This window comes from Crassostrea angulata, chromosome 2, assembly GCF_025612915.1.
Source record: "Crassostrea angulata isolate pt1a10 chromosome 2, ASM2561291v2, whole genome shotgun sequence".
In the NCBI taxonomy this organism is placed as follows: domain Eukaryota; kingdom Metazoa; phylum Mollusca; class Bivalvia; order Ostreida; family Ostreidae; genus Magallana; species Magallana angulata.
The window spans coordinates 52,621,546-52,642,146 of NC_069112.1; positions in this window are offsets into that span (position 1 = coordinate 52,621,546).

Genomic DNA, 20,601 nt, shown 5'->3' on the forward strand with positions numbered 1-20,601 from the left:
ATATTCTTAAAATGTAATTCATGAACAAATTATGAATATACAAGAATACAGGAAATACCTGGTATTCAATAGTTCTAGGTATTGAACATTCATGAATTTTCATGAAGTTCTAATTTACGAAATATATAATTAATTTCAAATACTTTTATAAATAACATAGTTTACTTTAGTATTCAGAACATTATCTTTTTTAAAAAAAATTATACATCTTAAAATATTAATATTAAAACACAGTCTTCATGAACATTCATGAATATTCATGCAAACACCTATATAAATGTGGCATCTTTAATTTTGAAAAAGAAAGATGCAATATATTATAGTTTCATTATTTATTCAATTCTAAGAAACATGTAAATTCATTGACAACAACTAAGGTCTCAGACATCATGATCAAATGCTCATTACTAGATCCTAAATTTGACGCTTAATTTCTTCATTGTTCAATTCATATTTTTAAAAAAATTACATAATTTATCAGTGAATAATCAGTCTTTGCAGATGATACATTTTGGCTGTTTTATGTTGTAAAAATCTTGTAAACTAAACTGAAAAAGTGAAATAATTTAAAAATTTGCATATTTCTTTGGAAAAAAGATTTAGTATACGTTGATTTCCGACTTGTTTGAAGTATATCATGTTTATTAAAGACGTGGTCGGTTGTCAGTCTATCATAGAAGCATAAATACACACAAGACGAAGTGCGTCTGTTCCTGGGAGAACGACAGAGAAAATGTTCCGAGCACATTCGGTTGAAATTTGGACCCCCCGTCGAGTTTAGAACCTTTGCGGTTTCTTGTAAAAGGCATTACTGTTGTACACATTTGAAAGCGATTCATTCTAAGAAGTTACGAATCCGTTACGTAAATATTCCGTTGAGAACTTCCAACAATGAATTTTTGATAGCTGTTTAAACTCAGACAACTACCGTTACTACACTCCGAGTTTCGAGGAGTCCGCCATTGTTTATGAGGTGTCATGTCGATTCGCCTCCGTTACAAGAACACACTGAACTTCAATTTGTCAATTAATTTAATGTTAAGCAATAATGAAAATATTACTTTAAAACATTAATGCAAAATTATAGAAATAAAGTATGAAAGAATATTTAATTGAGTGTAAATTATTTTTTAAGTTCCAAAACCTTTAGGGTTCAAAAACGGAGGGGGTTGAAATTTTACTGACACAACTTGTGTAAACCGAACGATATTAAATCGTACGTTTCTTCAATCTCTGAAAATATAATAATGAAAACTTAAGCATTTTATAATTAGTTTCATTTAAAGATATTTTTTGATTATTATTAACATAGGTTAAAAAAAAATTATTTAACCAAATGAAAGAGTCTCAGAATACACAGTCAGCGAGTTGTTTTGATTCTATTACGTCACTTCCGCCCAGTGATTACGCATTTTGAATGAAAGCAGACGGATCTTCAACATGAGCGATGGATTAATTAAGCATGGAACATTCAAGAAGATAATGCAGCAGATGTAGTTCAAAGTAATGGTATTAAAGGTAATATAATATGTATATGTTGAAATAACTTTTATGTAATAAGGGAGTCAAAACGTAAGATTAAGTTTTGTTCGTTTTTTTCAAAACATTTCAAAATGGCGGTTTTAAATTTGTAGTGAAATTCTTTTTTTGACAAACTTATAAGTTTAAACTACATAATTGATAATAAATTACACATTTGATATACCTAAATCGATGCAATTACAAGGTAAGGTTATATGCTGATGTCATTTGAGTTAATACAATTATTTTTTTACTCTAGAATTATGCAGTAAAACCAGAATATTGGACAGCCCTAAAGATAGTGATCATGGAACATAAATTTCAGTAAGTAATAAATAAATGCTATTGCAAGTAATTGAAAATTTCTAATAGAATGGCCAGTATCATTTACAAATTTGAAAACAGTTATAGTTTCATCGTAATTAATTTAAGAAGTATTTTATTCAAGTATATAGATACATTGAAAGGGATTGAACAGCAGGCATAATGCCTATTTATGTTTTCTCCTGAATTTTTGCATCTTGTTTCATCTATTGTTTTTTTTTCTGCGATATCACTTTTTCTAGGGTAAGCACTCTCATTCTTAAGCTCTAGTGCAATTTCAGCATTATCTTACTTGATAAAAATATTTGAAATAAAAATTTAATGAGAGGATTGAATGATTAGTTGATGTTCCAAGTGTTTTAAACGACATGTCATAATTATACTGCTATTTGTCATATTATTTTTGTACAGTGCAGAGGTACAACCACCAAAGGGGCTATATGTGAAGCCTGAAGAATTGCCACCAAGAAGTATTGTCACCAAGACACTCTGGGTTTGTAGAAAATAATCATTTAAATGATGGAGCATTTTACCTACCATGCAGTAAATGCACATTGCAATATATGGAATACAAGTGAAATCAACATGAGCAAAGGCAAAGAAGATGCAACAAAGGAAGATTCATAAAGAACATATTGATAGTTATCAACTAGTTATCATATTCTGATGTCGCTTATATTTCAAATCATTGCATATTGGTATGTCAAGTCTAATATTGTAACATTCCTTTAAAGCTAATGAGTTAGTATTGATATCATTACCTGTTGTTTTTTAAAACAACTTTATTAAACTTGCTGATTATTTAAAGTGATAGTCAGTACATAAGAATTATGTGATACTTAAGATATTGTCTCATTATTCTTCAATTTATTATAATAAAGTATTTTATATTTGATTTTTTAGGAGATTTGACCCTTTTTATATACAAAATGTAGAAGGAAAGAATTTTCATGAATAGTTCATGAATTATTCATAAATAAAATTCATAATGATATTCATGAACAGTTCATGAGGATTCATTAAACTTATTCATGAACAGTTCATGAAGATCCGATGAACTTATTATTGGACATTCATCAAATGATGAAGCTTCATGAATATAACCGTTCACGAATTATTCATGAAAAAGTATGTTCATGAATATTCATCAACTTTTTTTCATGAACAAAAATTCATGACTTTAAAATGTCCAATAATAAGTTCATGGGATCCTCATGAACTTTTCATGAACATTTCATGAATATAATTCATGAATCATTCAAGGGAAAATCATGAATTGTTCATGATCATCTCGCAGGGGTAACTCCATATTTCAAATTGAAATCTATATCTCTTGAAGTCCAATCCCGAACGTCTTTTAAATTGAGATGCAAAACATAAACAACAAGGTCACCGCTAAGCGGTGCATCCCTCGCGACATGCGTTATAATGTGTAGGGATGCATTACCATGCAGGTTGAGGAAATTCTATTGGAAGGGTTTTTTTTTTAAATTTACTAGAACATTGAAATGGAGTGCACACACACATACACACACACACATACGAACACACACACGCACGGTAGCGATGCTATATCCCCTTCGCAACAAGTTGCGCGAGGGGATAAAAACGATAATTCATTATACTCCAGATATCTATCTAAAATTCAATAAGAATTTGAATAGAAAAAATGAAATTGATATTATTAACATCATTTTTATCTTTTCGTGTATTTTACCAAAATCGATTAACACGGATTATTTGAAAGCGGAATTAGTATTACTAAATTGACATTATATTAAGTAGTTTGCCCCACACAAATTATTCTTGCGCTGAGTTTGCGTGACAATGAAGGTTGAACATAGTTCAACTCCCGAAAATACAGTTTCGTGTATGTGTGGGGATTCTGAAAATTTTCCCCGGGGTTCTGAGGAGTAATTTTGTTTTCCGGGGAGGGGGAGGACGGAGGCTTTTTCGATAATGTTTAATCAATAATTTTCATTTAGGTTAAAATACAAAATACCAACCAGTTATAATAGCCTCTGTGAGTATTTGGCCAACGTGCATACGTGTAAGCAAGGAATGGGAATTTTCCAGAAAATCAGGTCCCAGGTCGTCTTTTCGATTATTTTTTAGACCAGGAACTTCGGAGCTGCAGCTAGAGTTTGGCTGGCTCTTACTGATCATGTCAATTATTTTATATTTCAGTTTTTCCACAACAATGAGGATTTCCCTTTTTACAAAAGTGTGACCCACGGAAATGTATAAGTTGATTGGTATTCGTTTTACAAGATTTATTAAAACTCCACAAACTTAATACACTATTCTGCGAGGTCGGGAGTCGGTGGTACGAGCGCTTTGACCGTCGCTCTCCAACTGCCGAATAATTAAACATGACCAACAAATACTTATAGATAACAAAACACAGTCTTAACAAAAGAAAATAATAGAATAGTAAATATAGAGTTACTTCAATTAACGGATTACTTTGATAAACTGAGTGTCAATTAAGGGTGTCCAGATCAAAGTCACTCAACGTGAGTGACAAGGGAAAAGGTGTCATGTCCAAGGGTACCATTTCACACGGTGATAGCAACCTCTTCTTCCCGATGAACACGTCCCCGTGTTCCGAAGAAACGTACTGCTGTGGAACATAGTACTTGTTCCTCCTCGGCCCATTCTGGAATTGAGTACATCACACTTCCAATTGTTGGTAGACTCAAACCTCTGTGAGTATGGGTCGAATTCACCACAGCTTTACGATAGTGTCCCCTTAAATCACTTTCCTTTGCCTTTTCCTTTAGTTCTTCCTCTCTTTCTCGTATCTGCTTAGGTGTTGCATTTGTTCTTCCAGGTGCTGAATTTCTTTGTCTCGCTTCTGTAATTCAGCCAGCACTACAAAATGGCGGTTTTCGAAGAGATTTGCTTTTGCAGTTTTGTGGTCAATATCTTCACGCAAAACGTTTATTTTCTGCTTCGCATCTTCCAGTTTATTCTTAGTAAGCTCTTCATTGAATTGAGAGTCTTTAATCCTGGAAAAAAGGAAGTCCCGCAAGGAATAAACGTTTTTCGTTGAAAACTCTGATCCGGTCTCTCTCGCGTTAAATTTTCTTCTTTGATTTTCTTTTCTCTGTCTGGCTTGAGTTATCCGTCTTTCTGTGACTTTAATGGCGTGAACGTCACTTTGGCGGTAAATTTTCTGTGTCTTGCACATCCGCGCCAAATGTCCATTCTTTACACATTTAAAGCAGATAGAAAACCGGGCACACAATTTCATACGTAATGAGTAAGTCCACACCTTCTACAAGTAGGATTCTCTTTATGTACGAAGTACTGCGTCGGGTAACTCACAGGCGTGGTCCATGCTGGTCCATACGAGCACTGGTACGAATCACTTTGGGGGAATTTAGCTGAGAGGTACTTCATGGAATCGTGTATCAAGCTGAAAAGTTTATACGCCGGATTCGAACACCAATTGTGACCCACGGAAATGTATAAGTTGATCGGTATTCGTTTTACAACAACTCCACAAACTTATTACATTATTCCGCGAGGTCGGGAGTCGGTGGTACGAGCGCTTTGACCGTTGCTCTCCAACTGCCGAATAATAAGCATGACCAACAAATACTTATAGATAACAAAACACAGTCTTAACAATAGAAAATAATAGAATGGTAATTATAGAGAGTTTTTTCAATTAACGGATTACTTAGATAAACTGAGTGTCAATTAAGGGAGTCCAGATCAAAGTCACTCAACGTGAGTGACAAGGGAAAAGGTGTCATGTCCAAGGGGTACATTTCACACGGTGATAAAAGCAAGAAATCAGTCACATTTTTCATTTAAGGGTCTAATAAAATTTGTTACAAGTTGCTGTCCTTTAAAAAAGGACTACCATACGTGGACCATTTGCATGTGTTTCCAACGAAAACGTGAAAGCCTTAAGATTATCAGAGATTCCACCGACTCTAGCCCTCTGCTTTTAACCACTAAAAGAGCTAGAGCCACGAAGCATCAAAATGTGCCTTAAAATTTTCACAAAACTCAAGTTTAAAACAATACAAATTGTAATTACTTATAATGTAGGGCACAATATTCTGCATCTATGCATCTGAATTTTTTTCACTTCGGCCCCACCGTTTAGCACATGCGTATCATCAAACATACTATGATCGTTAAAAATAGCTGAAAATTGTAGATTTTACTGCAGTATTTGCCAATTTTGAATGTGGCCACACTTGAGTACCTCTTTGAAACTTTTAAAACTGAGAGATATTGCATAAATGCTTCTGCCTGCAAAATTTCGTAGAGGTACTCAAGTGTGGCCAATGTGTATTTTACAAATTTTGAAAATTTTAGTAACAGAAAATAAAACAGACCACTCTATTTTGGGTAATTATTTGCTTCCTTTTTATTGAAATAGCAGAATTTAATTAATAATGATAAAGAATTATTTGTGATTATTTACAAAATCATTATGTTATTAAATATTTGAGGAAGAATTGCATATAAACTGAACTTTACCATGTTTTATCTAGTAATTTTATACTGTTGGATTCATGCTTACAACGTGCATCATCAATGACGTCATAGTTTGACGTTTGCGACGTCAGTTGAATCTGTACATGGAATCTTGAGTTCTTTCAGTATTTTGCCAATAGAATTTACCAGTAAAGTCTGCATTTTTAAAAAGCATTATTTCTATGTACCACGGTAATATTCGATTGCAGTAGAGTATGAGATAGATGAACATTTCTAACAAACAGAAAAAATTAAATTGGCAAAGTTAACATTGTATGTACGTAAGTAAATATATATTCCTATACCTTTATAATTTTAGAATAAGCGATAGCATGTATAAGTAGCTAGTTGTGGGTTTTTTGTCAAACGGTGAAATGCATTAAACGAAAGGAAAGATGCAAGCGATTTTTTTTTTTACACAAATACGTGTTCCTGAATACCGCGGGAGAAAGACAGTCGACATCACGTGTAAACATGTAGGCCTACATATATGATAAACTTAACTTATTCCGTCAAAAAACTTGATTATTTAATTGATCAGTGTTGATTCGTCGCGTGGTCAATGTATTTCCGGTGAACCGTTACATGCAGTTACACTCCTCTCTTAAAAGATCGATTGTGTCCGTTTCAATGAAGACGGCTTTTGGTATACACAGCTTAGAATACTTTATTAGCATGTGCACTACATAGAAGTGTAATCCTAATTGCAATGTCTTTGTTGATCATCAATAAAATAAAAAATACACCCTAAATGTGTGTACATCGGTGACTTACTTTTGCCTATAAAATTCTCGATTAAAATTATCTTTGATCAATTAATGCGTATTAAATCTAATTAAAGTTTTTCTTGTATGGCATATAAAAAAAAAATCATATTGCCGCGCCCTTTCTTTAAAAAAAAAGCGATGAGTACAGAGAGATTTAAAACGGTATTTGTTTCCATTCAACCCCCCCTTCCCTACCCTCTGAAAAAAATGGATTTACGGCCGGGTTCATTACAAATCTATATATATGATAACACAAATTCTACATGCTTGCTATGAATTCGACTTTTCAAGACAATTTTACGACATTATTTATGTGCTACTGCTTGATGTTTTAAATAAAAATGTTCATTTTAACCTATCTTCGCTTCAAAATAGTAAACCCACATTCTCTCTCTCTCTCTCTCTCTCTCTCTCTCTCTTACGGATAGCTTATCACTTGGAACAATTCTCAAAAGACATGAATATCACTAGAAAAAATGAAATGTGAATGAATAGACGTTATGGCATTTATAAGGAATAATTAACTCGTAAGAATATTTTTGAAGAAATCGATATCCTTTTTTCAGTTAATTAATGAACATTAAAACACTGCTGTAATGTCATTCCCTTGTTCCAGCAGTCAAAATTTTCACTTGTGACAGTCCGATTATTAAAGAGCTTCTTAATAATACTGTTATTCTTTAAAATCGGACTGTCTCAGGAATCAACAATGATATTCAATGGAGTGATTTAAGTACGATATATGCCTCAAACACTTATGTATCAAAAATATCACAGACACAGTTCTCGGCCCTATAACGGGCCTCGAAATTGTTTTATATTATTTGATACAGAACTGCTTTCGGCATACCAGTATATCCATTACATATACAGTCGCTAAAAGGTTTTATTTTTCACTTGAACAGTTCGTGAACGGTGAGCGCACAGTGAGTGCACTCTAAACGAACGCGGTGAGTGCACACTGAGCCGAATTTGGATAGGGCTTATGAACGGTGGACTGTGAGCGAACGCAGAGCGCAAACGCAAGCGCAAAGTGAACGTTGAACGATATATGTACTCTATGTGAACGCAAGATGAACGATTTATTCGGAGTGCCCGGGCGGTATTGTTTCGTTGGTAATCAGGAAATAATAACAATAAACTACATGTTTGTATTGTTATAAGCCTAAATATAATATTATCTGAATTCAATGATTCATCCTCAGTTATACACTGCGCATCATCAGCATTACTTCAGGCAGTTTCAAATTGCAGAAAAAAGAACTTTTAACACACCGACATATTTAAATGTACCGCTGTAATATTGACCTTCAGCACTGGTCCTTGTAATATTTTTGAAACTTTATTGTAAAAAAGCTTTTCATGGTATTTTCATCAATAAATTTATTTTCATAAATTAATTAAATGTCTACATGATAATTTTATTTGTTTTTTGTTTATTTTATTAGATTCAAGTCATACGTAGTTTTATCATTTCGTGACATTACTTAACAAAAATGACGTCTGTTCTACATTTTTCATCAAAACAATGCCATATTGTAAACTCCGTTTATAAAAAAGTATGATAGATATCGAAAAAAGAAAAAGAGTTATGAAAAGCTAAGATTCTACCCTATATTTTACCAAAATATGGTAATTTTTAATGATAGGGCAATGTTGATGCTTCGTGGCTCTAGCTCTTTGTATGTTGTATTACGTATAAATGTATGTACAGCCCTGACTTTTTATCTCAGAATTTAAAGGATTCATACTAAAATAATTATGATCTATCTATGAATAAAGTTTGCATGTATAGTTTCAGGCATTCGGTGAATTCTACTATTTGCGCACAAATTACGATTCGCACTACTTTGTTAACTCTGCAGTGACAGCTTTGTGGAAATTTAAAAATTTCATATTTTGATGCATTGTTCTTAGGTTTAAACTTTTATACAGTGACATAATTATTCAATCATACTTAAATGCTTTAAAAATTATACCGGGAAGTTCTCTAGCCTCGCCTACTATAAAAGTAAAGTTAAGTTACATGTGTATTCGGAAAACAACAAAACATTGCAAATTATGCTATTTGATGCATGTTGTAGTTTCGGCATAACATTAACATATTTCATAATACTGATAGTTCATATCACATGCCAATTTCTTTCAAAGGAATACTTTGTTTCTGTACTGTTTACCTACAACTTTACAATTATAGCGCCTTTGAACTTCTGTGTGCATATGGCACGGAATCCCGATCCCGATTCAGATAAACGTGTGCTAGACTGGTTCCCTGAGCTACCCATTACGCACAGGAACCAGGCTAGCTCTTGCGCAGGTTGAATTGTCCCCATAGCATCCGGTTTAACCTCGCTTATATATTTTCTGCGTCAGGGTCCACGCAATGAAGTTTCAAGATATAACTCTGCATTGCTTTGTCCGAATATTGTATGGAAAAAAGAATTCGATCGTATTCTTTTAAATTACAAAAAAACATGCAGAATTAACTTTGATGTACATAACAACCAACCATAAATAGAGATTGATAACAACTTATTTCTTTAAATCAAAGAAATTCAAGAAAAAAAAATCTAAAATTGTTTTTCTATATATGCCTGATTGAAAACGCCGATCAGCAGTGGGTTTTATATCGTGCCAGCACCTACCTGACACAAATGTGCTTTTCGTGCTCAAAATAATAGTTTTAAACCATTTTATAACAGGTAGATTCCGACGTGAAAAGTTCGTGCACAATTTGTCTAATAAAAAACAAAGTTATTTTTTTCTTTTGAGTAGGAAAGTGTAAGGAAAACGCTCGACCGGTGTTAAATAAGTAAAAAAAAATCGGAACACTTATTGTACAAACTATTTCTCATTAACATCATTTGTAATCAGAAGCGGCAAGAAAAGGAAAATAATCTTTGAAGTGCATAGACACCATTAACAAGATATCTGTGAGCCAATGATAACTAGTAATAACCCCACTCTGATGTAAATATGCAAAATAAGCAAAGTCGACATTTAACTTGAAGTTGGCATCCGATTGGTACAGAAATAAATCCCACGATATGGCATGCCTAAACTTGTAGTGTGTTAAAATTTCATGCATCTGCGATAAAAAGCTGCTGAGAAATCTTTGACAATAATTTGTTTGAAAATTTAGGCTTAAAATTAACAAAGTCGTCATTTAACAGGAAGTGAACGTCCACGATATGGCATGCCTAAACAAATAGTGTGTTAAAATTTCAAGCTTCTGCGATTAAGATAAATAGTTGCTGAGAAAAAAGCAATAGAAATTTTTGTTACGGATGGACAGACAGACAGAACAACAGACACAAGAGTTAAAAAGTATAGCCCTTTCTACTTCGGAGCGGGGGTATAAAAATAGAATCTATATACCTGTTATTTAATTAAGAATTGCACATCAATGGTGTAGAGTCCTTGCATGCTACACACACGGATTTAACCAGATTTAGGCCATGAATAAAACAGGTTCGTCATTGAAGACCTTTATTAAAACCCAAAACAACGTCACGCATAATACAGGGGCAGTAACCCAACATAACACAGTAGGGGATAGCATAGAGTTATCTCTCTTAGAATACGTAATGTAAATAACAAACACTACATCCCTTCCTTTCTCGCAATGCAACTATGTTCCAAATGAAATAACTTCTAAAAAGTAATCAACTAATCACATAAGCAGTGCCATACTAATTTGTACATTGGCACAAATCAATTACTTGTGTTGACAAAGACATAATAAAATATTCCAAATATAACATGAAGATTTCCTATTACATTTTACCAATACCAGAATGCCAATTCACAGTTATTTCCCAGGAAGTTATTGATACATAGAAAATCCCTCAAATCTTGATGGCAGTTTCTTATTTCTTACAGGTCTACTTTGAACACCAACAGTGTCACTACTTGTATCATTGGACATACTAACAGACTCGGAACTACACTGACTTTCTGAGTTACAACTTACATTTGTTCTTGGATATGTCTTACAGTTTAATCAACTCTCTCATCATTTTCAATCAATATTGGTTCATCTGACAAACAATTACGTTCTCTCTCATTGAATTTCTTTAAATGTGTAACATTTCGTTTGTACTGTATATCTTCATCTGATTCAATAACTGCACTATTGCGATTCATCTCAACAACTTTAAACGACGATGCATTGAATGGTGTGGACAGTTTGTGTTCGCGATCTTTTTAACAAGAACTTTAGCACCGGTATGAATATCGGATTCAACCGCTCTACGACGTTTATAGGAATTCATTTTGCCCTTTTCCTTCTGTTCCGCATCGCGATCGCGTACTTCAAGATCATCAACATTGTAGTCAAAAGTTCGGGTAACTTTGTGCGAAGCTTGCGACCAAACAATAACTGAGATGGTCTAACACCAGTCGTCGTGTGCGGCGTATTGCGATACATCACAAGAAATTTATCAAGTTCCGCTTTCCAATCTCAACCTTCAGCATGAGCAATTACTTCACCATTCGCCTGCGGCCATAAAGGAGTCGTTCTGTGGTGGACAATACCGTTGTCTAACATGAAATCTTTAAAATGCTGACTCACAAACTGAGGATCATTATCTGGATTGATAACGCCAACCCATGAGTTAGAAAGAACTTTAAATCAATGCTATAATATTCTCAGAAGAAATATTTTTCGTGATTGCGACTTCAAAATACCTACTATAGTAATCAGCTAGTACTAATATGTAATCCTTACTCGGTAATGGAACTAAGAGATTTGCGGCGAGATGTTGCCAAGGCGCAGAAGGCAACTCGGTGCGCTTTATCGGTTCGGGTTTACTAGGTTGACTTACTGACACCCGGAACAACTTCTGCAAAACGTTTCAACACATTTGTCAATATCTAATTCTTAATCGCGATTTGATTGCAACGATGCCGGGATATACGTCATGCGCAAGTTGAAGAACCTGATCGCGTCATTTTGCTGGAATTACGATTCGCGTACCTCGTAATACTAACGTTCCAATCGAATACAATTCGCTCCGTATTGGCAAATATTGCTTGAGCTTGATGCAATTCCACTGCTGATTTACAAGACATTGTCTAACCGAACAAAGTTCTGGATCATTCTCTGACGCTCTCTCCATGTCTCGAGTTGTCACAGCAATATGTGTTGCTTCTTCAGCTACAAACCTAACGTAGTCGTCTACAATATCCTGCATGTACAATGATATCATCCATAATATTGTGTACTCCCTCACAACCTTGCAACACTTGTTGCAGAACTTGATGCAGAACTTGTTGCATGACCTTCTGATACATTTCAGGGGCACAACTAATACCAAACATAAGACGTTTGTATCTAAATAAACCCTTGTGTTACAAAAGTAGTAATTTCTCGGGATTCAGGTTTCAGTTTTTTTTGGTGATAGGCCCAAGTAACATCAAGTTTGCTAAAAATAGTACTAGAGTTCATTTCATGCAAAAGTTCATCAATGGTTGGAATAGGATGACGAACTCTCTTGACGGCGGTATTGGCCTGGCGCATGTCTACGCACAATCTGATGTCATCACCTGAATGTTTCGGAACGCACACAACGGGCGACACCCACGAACACGGCTCTTTAACGCGTTCAATGATGTCCAGGTCGAACAGTTCATCTAGCATGTTGGCGAGTTTGTCACGCAAACTATACGGTATCCGCCTCATTGGTTGAATCACTGGCTCAACATCTAGATCAATCGGAATTACTAGTTGAAACGATTTCAGCTTCCCTACCCCCTTCAAGCACTGCGGGTACTTATCAAACACGGAACGGTTATCTGCATTGACGGCATTATTAACGCTGTGCACGATCTGTAGAACGCCCAACTGTAGAGCTGTATCACGACCAATGGGCCTGTCCCTTCCCATCGATGACCACGAATTCCACATCCGGTATAACGGTTTGGTTGTATTTCACGGTTGTGGTAAATATTCCAGCTACCTTCTGGGGCTCTTGACTTCCATAAGCGAAGAGTTGCTTGTCAGCTTTGGATGAAACACATTCGATGCGCTTGTCCTTCAGACTGTTCCATAACGGCATCCACATAATGTTACAACTTGCTCCTGAGTCGATAATTATACTAAGGTCAACACCCCCAACATTCACAACGAGGCCATCATCTAACACAGAATTACAGACACATTGCCTTGATCTGACTGCTTTGTGATGTTATGATTTCCCCCTTGTTTACCCTTAGTACTGCAGTTTTTGGTTTTACACTGTCGTTCAAAATGTCCAACTTCATTACAGTTACGACACTTTTTCCCTTTAGCAGGACTTCGAGGATTATTCCGTAAGTGCCCTTCATAACCGCAACTGTAACATTTACTGTTAGTCTTTTTCACAAAACGTCTCTTATTCTGAACACTAACCTTGTTGACAACATTGCTACTGGCTCCTTGGGGCTGATTTTCAATTGATGTGGTTTGTCTCTCAGAGTCTTCCATAGCTCTGGCGATTTCACGGACTTGGTCGAGAGTGAGTTCTCTACCCTTCTCAAGTAGTTTACGGCGCAAGTTATGACGTACGCACTTGTAGATAATCTGGTCACGTATCCTCTCGTCTATTGCGTCACGGTTGTGGACTGTGCCATACTTCGAAAAACAGATCTCTCATGGGGAACATTTCCTTGGGGTTTAGAAAATTTGTCCAAAGCGTTCAGCGCTTTTGCGTAAACGTTATCACCCGTACCGTAAAGAAAATGTCTTGCACGTCCATACTTGGTGTATTTAGAAGCAAAGCCTTTGCCTGAGCCGCATCCTCTATCCCTTTCCCTGTTGCATATAATTTAAATGCCCGACGCCATCTTTGCTATTTGGATGCGATGCCGGTCACATCAGAAACATCAATATGTTGAAGTCCATGCAAATCATGCATCAAAACACTTGCCATCGTACGATGATCCGTAAGAGTTAATTATCCTGGTCGCCAATTTTATGTAGCGTCCTTGCATGCTATACACACGGATTTAACCAGATTTAGGCCATAAATAAAACAGGTTGGTCATTGAAGATCTTTATTAAAACCCGAAACAACGTCACACATAATACAAGGGCAATAACACAACATAACACAGTAGGGGATAGCAAAGAATTACGTAATATCAATTACAAACACTACACATGGGTTTCTTAAGGTCGGTAGCGGGTTTAAAATTTTGCGCCCTCTGCGCAGGGTATTGCGCATTACTGTCGTAAAACGCAAATGTAAAGTAAAATGTTCAAATAATACAGGTATCATGTAACGTTTTTATGTTAAAAAAATGACTTATCAAAAAATTATATTTAGTAAAAAGAATCGTTAGAATAATGTCAGAGGTATTTTAATCATCTCGCCGCTTCTTCAAAATCGACGTTATTGTCGTCGGAATCAACGTCTTACGATGACGTCAGTTTATACTCTGACGTAACAATTTACAAAAATAAACGTCGTACACTTTCTATTGCAGCGTCAATAATTAAAATCAAAACTATAATTTGCAAAACAAAAACATATACGCGATCCACGCGATCCTTCTACGTTCTGTGTGAGTGGAAAGGTATTTATCTTCTACTACAAATAATTGAATTTGATTCGTAAACATCCTTTTTTATATACATTTCTATATGTAAAATGGCTGGCACGGCACGTTTATAGGATCAAACTATGAGGGCGGATAGCTTAAAAACCATCCGGTCAATTTCATTTTAATTTGGCAAAAAGTTTACTTATACGTTAATCTTTCATCGCTGAAAATTAATAAGAAATCGTATGTTTGTAATTTTTTTAATATAAAATTGAAAATGAAAACCCTCATTTTCCTATATAATCCTATATAGAATGTCGGTGATGAATCGGACATACGACCAAAATTTGAGCGCGGCAAACAGATTAACTATCCGGCCAATTTACTGTATATTTTGCACATAGTTTTATCATAATTTGGCATTTCACTGTAAAAAAAAAATTAAGGAAATCGTATGTTTGAAACATTCTCCCCCGAGACTCCTTAAACTAAAACATACAGCGCAAGAATATGCGACAGATTGGTTGTTCCCCAGGCAACCACTTTACAAGCCTCAATACTTGACTATGTTGACGTGTAATAACCCTAACTTGTTTCTTGACGTTCGAAAAATAACACCTAAACAGCAACCAATAGTATTCTAAACAGGTCCAGTACAATCTCCAGATTTAGCTATATAGCTTGAAGAAGCTTAATAGCTTTATTAAGCTATTCAGAGTAGCTTCATTTAGCTATTTTGTCATACATTTTTCTTAAATTTGTAATTTTATCAGTATTTATAAAAAATCGCACTTTAGTCCAGTGATAGTTTTCAACTTTGACCTGTTCTGTGAACAATGCATGTAAAGAATACTCATCAATTTGCGTCTCCTTAAGAGACTTTGCACTAAAAGTTTTGGGGCAACTGATTCATGACCACACAGTTACTTCTTGAATAAAATATAAAGGAGGTCAGTTATGGTAAACAAGATAATTGGTTGGTAATAATTTATCACAATGAGAAGAAATCATACTTATCCATGCTCATTGCACACAAAGTGGTAAACAGTTACCCAAACAATGGAAATATATTTTTTGCTTATAAGTGTTTAAAAGCTGCAGTGTTAAATTTATCTTTAATTGTGGTCAAGTTTGTAATGGTCAATTGTGCAAATATGAGTAGCAAGTTAATTGCGATTTTTTGTTCATTTCTTACAATAAATATTTGCTTCAAAAACTGTACATATATAGCTTTATCAAGCTATTTTGAATAGCTTTATAAAGCTATATAGCTTTTTCAAGCTATATAGCTAAATCAAGAGATTGTTCTGGACCTGCTAAAGTGTCCATTTTTGATTGGACCTTTAGAAAACCGAGCAGGTAAAAGTAGTTTTGATGATTTTTAGAATAATTGATAGCATAGTAAATCTTCGTGCATTTAAATGCTAGGTAATTATCATAAAACTATTTCGCTTCAATGACATTGCAAAAGTGCATCAGGACCTATTACGTAATAATGTTTAGATAATTGCAGGTAGCGAAACTAATGAAACAAATGCGTCGTAAATGAACAGAAGCTATTTTGATTAAATGAATATTAATCTTTAAAATGCATTGACGACATTTAAAGTTCATGTTAATCAGCAAATAACATTGATTTAATTTAGAGATGCGTGTATATGTAGCACAAGGCGAAATAACCATGCTCTGTATTACACGAATTGTTATATTTTATAACAAACAATCTTATGTACATTCAGGCCTGTCGTTTTTACTATGAAAATAAATCTTTAGATTATATATTGTTTGATTGGTTTTGGTAAACTAGAAATCACGATCGGGACGGTAAGAACACCCATGTTTATTACGTGAAATAAAACATTTATAATTCATATGATATGTTTATGAAAAAACTTGCAGTAGCAGTTTGTTGTTTTTATGCCGTTTACAATGATTTGTGGTGTTGAAATAATGTGTTGTACTTGTGTCGTGTACACATACATAAAAACAAGGATTCTGCTGTGTACTAAATGACCTAGCTACTTCTGTGAGGTAAGCTTAGTAAGTCAATACTTTTAAATTGTGCTTGAAGTATTAAGTATTAACAATATTCTAATGAAAAGCATTGTATTCAATTGGGAGATTTCTTCATTTATTATCAAGCGATGTTACGGTAACCCCCCCATTTTTAGGTTACAATAGAAATTCATTTTTTTTTTCATACCATACATTTTAAATTAGATCGATACTTGAGGAATTATGTGGTTTTATGTAATTTGATAGGGACTAGGGAGATATATGTAAGCTTTATTTGTCTTTTCTTAAACTGGTTGTGTAGGTTCGCAATGTAAAAATGGGAACCAGTCAAACCCAAGTTTTAAATAAACAAAACATTATACGGCTCAGCAGACGGTCACACGCTGCTTATTTTTCACCAATTTTATAATTTTTAGGAATAAAGCACCATAATTATAATATATTTATAAATTTCTATGTATAAACTTCCAATTTGATATCCGTAAATGACAAAACCATCAATCGGTGCAGACGATTAATTATTTTCTGAAAGCCGCACATATTTTGCCTGCAAAAGAGTCTATCATTGCTACATATTTACACCTTAATTAATAGGATGTATTCATGTGCTTCGAACACGCTTATTAAAACAGTTTTAATCAATTCATGTTTGCTATAGTATAAGTTGCAGTATTATTATAAGTTATCAAGACGTGCATATTAATCAGTGTTAATGTTATATTTAAATGATTATATACATGTTTATTTTTGCCAAAAATGTTATAAAAACTTGTGAAAAATACTGGAGATACATTTATCTTACCTGGACAAGATTTCTTCCTCGATATATCATTACTTGGCTAATAAAACTGCATCTCGTGGTACACCCCGACTGAATCCGCCCCCAAAACTCGTCACAAAACGGGAAATTGTACTACCAGCGCAGGCCTCGAGCAAAATGAATATATGTTTAATTTTTTTCTCTTTATTAGTATATTTGTTAAAATCATGTTTGGTTTTGCTCGAGGCCTGCGCTCTGTATTTTAATGCTCAAATTTATTAGGAAAATGTGAATTTCCGGTAAATAAGGTGCATTTAGGTAATGTTACCGTTGCTTAGCAACGGCTCGCAAGGTAATTTATACGGATAAAAAGTTTGCACTTGACTTCTTTATTGTTATTATATAAGAGTTTTCTTCTTGTAAGCAACATAAAAATTGTCCGAATTTTTAGGCCTGTGTACTGTTACAACCGTACCTAGTTCTTTCAACAAATTCTACTCTCAATATATGTACTTAAGAAAACAAGGAATTAAAAAAAAATCTTCAAAGATTTGAGCTCACCCATAAACAGAACGGAAAGTAAAAAATGTTATTGATATCTTAACAAGTCTATGTTCCCTTAATCACAAAGAAAATACATTTTCCTTTGACTTCATTGAGAGAAAAAGCAAAAAAATTATATTGTATGTAATCAAACACATACATGTTAAAGCGTAAATTGAACTGCTAAAATTACAATTTGAATTCATTTCCCAGATTCAAACTGTATTTTTGTCTTGTGATAATTTATCCAGGCTATGTAGCCCTCTTCATTTAATGTACTGTGTGTCGGTGCCATTATGGTGGAAAACTGATCATAACATCTGCCAATCTGGCTGGTAAATGGAGCAGCTTCTTTCATTTCACCAATAAGTTTAATCCTCATGAACATACTTCTTCTTGTGCTTGTTTGCTCTGACAAGAACACCACTGCATTTATCATATTGAGCAGCAATCTGGGCTTTACCTGCCAAAGCTCGTGATTTTTTCACAACTGATCCTTCCAGGTTATTTGTCCCCGTTGCCTTAAAAAGCTTCTAAATTCTCCTGATGAGATGCTCCATCCCTAAGTCTGCTGTTATATGGGAATCTACTTTCCCAGCAGTATTTACAAATAGCCCATACACTGCCTTGTGTGCAGGTTGTAAGCTGTAAGATGATTGGTGGTGGCATAAAATCTCCAATGCATATTTGCTGCGGATGTTGTGTGCTTTAAATACCTGCATCATGTAATTGAAAGTTGTCATCAATCTATCTCTGTCACGTACCTAGATAATATGAAGAAATTCCAGGTAAAGTAAGCCTAATTGGAGAACTGTATGCCCGTAGTGCTTCACTCTGTCAAATTCAATTTTCTGCACCTTCTTCTTCTGTTTTTGCTGGACAAATATAACAACAGTTGATCCTTTGGGCAATTTCAGTTGTAATGGTGTGGAAACAATCTCTTCATGCTGGCATCAGAATCCCTGGCCCACACATACTCATCAATAAATCTGTCCATGATATCTTCAACCCATTTTTCTATTTCTTCAGCAGGAACACCATTTCGTATATTTTTTTGTTGGCTCTCGATCCACAGTTTCTAGGCCAAAGAAATTGCACAAAGCCTCTACTATGTACGTTTGGAGAAAACTGATGAAAAAGTCCTTGTCATGGTCATAGTGGTGTTGCACTTCCTTCTTAACAGTTTTCCCGGAGAGCTTGATTCTGACGCATTCATTGTGCCTTTGTCAAAAGACTTCTCATTATAAAGTGTATTAAAGATCAGCAAAAGAAAATTCATTTTTGAAAAGTGCCAAAGTTCAAAAGTGATGGGATATAAGTGGCTGTAGCGACCTTTATCTGTCAGACATCCAGCCCTCAAACTTTTGGCCCCTGAAAAACTTTCTCTAGTCAACTGGTCACCTCCTATTGGTATTTGAGCTATGGGCTATCCAGCAGCTTCATAAATCTCACTGACTTTATCTTCATAATGGTCCAGTATTTGCACCACATCTGCATACTTCTGCTCATTAAGTGGCAACACTTGGAGTGGGACAACAAGATTTTGTTTACTTAGTTCTTGGTTGTATTCTCCGAGAATGTGGGATGGAAGATTTTCAAATAGAAATTTCAAGTTGGGTAAAAAGTCTCTTGCAACCTGAGAAATGAAAAATCTATAATCATTCTTAATTCTTCTCTCATCTTCAGCTGTTGGAAGAAAAGCTGTCATTGGCAGATATTGAAGATCCCCTTGTGGGGTATCTGGCAGATTATCAAATGACTTTGTCTGCATATTAATGGCCGATGCAAACCAATTAAACATTCTGTCATGTTGTTTACTTCGCTCGTGTTTTACTCCTACTTTAATATTACAGTTATCACCAATAATTCTGAAAGTATTGTTGCTTTGGACCCCTTTGACAACTTCATTCATGTGGTGGTTCCCTATATCTTCCATGACAGAAAGAGCTCCTGCATATGAACCTGAAGACGGTCAAATACCTAATGTGAAATACAAGAGTAAATTTTAATAAAACATGTGATTCATTTTCATTAAATCCTTGAAAGAATGAATTAAAGATGATGTAATGACTAAATACTGCATGCATTTTACACCATTGAGCATGTCTGCAAAGAGTGATTGTAGTCTTCTTAAATTGTTTAGTGATATTTAATTGATATACTAGTACCCAGCAGTATATCTTGAAATTATATTTGAATGGTCATCGATAAATTCATTTACTTTAAGAATATTGATTTTTACTTCCATATTACAACATATCAGATAGATATTGTAAATTTACTATTCAACTATGTATTTCCTTACCAACTCTTCAGTAGAGTTTGTTTCAAATACGGGTAATAAAACTGAGTTTGACAACATTACCATATCACTGAAATGCAGCAGTAAATACAACATACATCCCAAGAGACATGGCACTATTGCGCAAAACTATACTTTTTCATGTTCTTCCATGAATACTACAAACAATGTCTTTTACATTTTAAGATACCTATTAAACAGAATGTAGGCTGCTGTAAACCAATTACTACTCTAGATTTTGTTTGACAGTGAACCTAACCTAATAAAGAAAATCTAACATCACAATCTAACATCATAATCTTCCTTTTTTAAGATTTAATACACACCTTTTCATGAACATGCTC